Raw genomic sequence first — 1019 nt, 5'->3', positions numbered from 1 at the left:
TTGTGTTTGTACCGCCAAATCAAATCTGACTGGGACAGGAGGAGATTGCCCCTCCTTCTCCAGCAAAGCATCTGGTGCATTTGAACTGCGTACCTCTGGGATCGCAGTGCAGCTTCTTGCCACTAGGCCACCAGAGCTCCCCTAAGATCTTAGGGGTTAATAACCTGTTATCCCTGAATGGACCCATGAATCCTGGTCTCAAACATTAATACCTCCATTAAGAAACCACAGGCGAGGCAAGCTCCAGAGGTTAACCAAGCTCACGGAGTAGGCCAGTTGGACCAGAAAGTACTCAACCTTGTTGGTCCAGACTGGACAGGGAAGAACGTCCCTCGGTTCCTCCTCCGGCACCTGAACATCCTGACTGTTTGTTGAGAACGATGACGTCTGTGCCTCTGGTAGAGAGGAGGAAGCCCTGTGTTGGCTGCTGCCGGAAAAATTCTCCAAAGGTTGCATCTCCCAGCCTTGAGCCTTCGCGTCTTGGTTCTTTGAAACAAGAGACAACGAAGACCAGGCCACCGGAATATCTAACTCTTCAGTTTTTTTATCTGAGACACTTTGTAAGCCATGTGTCTCAGTAAGTGAGGATTTTCTCTGCGAAATACTTGCAGCTCTGGACTTTGTATTTCTCTCCAGAAGACTATGTTGAGAAAATTCAGGTCCTTCAAAGGAATGGTCATCTTTCTGGCTAGACACACACACACACAAAAAAAAAGGACAAACACACACAAAAAATTGGAGAGTTTAGATGTTAAGAGTCAAGGAATGGCTGAGTTCCAAAACAAGCCCCACCCTAACACTTTTTTTTTAACTTTTATTAGTGTGTGTGTACTGTCAAATCAGATCTGACTGATACAGGAGGAGATTTGAACTGTATGTCTCTGGGGTTGCAGGGCAGCTTCTTGACACTAGGCCACCAGAGCTCCCCCCACCCTGTTTGTTGTTGTTGTTATGTGCCATTGAGTCGTTTGCGACTCATAGCGACCCTATGTACAACAGCCCTAAACCGTGCTCTATCC

The sequence above is a fragment of the Elephantulus edwardii genome, unplaced genomic scaffold, assembly GCF_000299155.1.
Source record: "Elephantulus edwardii isolate Elephantulus edwardi_28Jun2011 unplaced genomic scaffold, EleEdw1.0 scaffold00236, whole genome shotgun sequence".
Classification (NCBI taxonomy): Eukaryota; Metazoa; Chordata; class Mammalia; order Macroscelidea; family Macroscelididae; genus Elephantulus; species Elephantulus edwardii.
The sequence above is the reverse complement of the archived record's forward strand: the minus strand, read 5'-3'. Positions refer to the sequence as shown.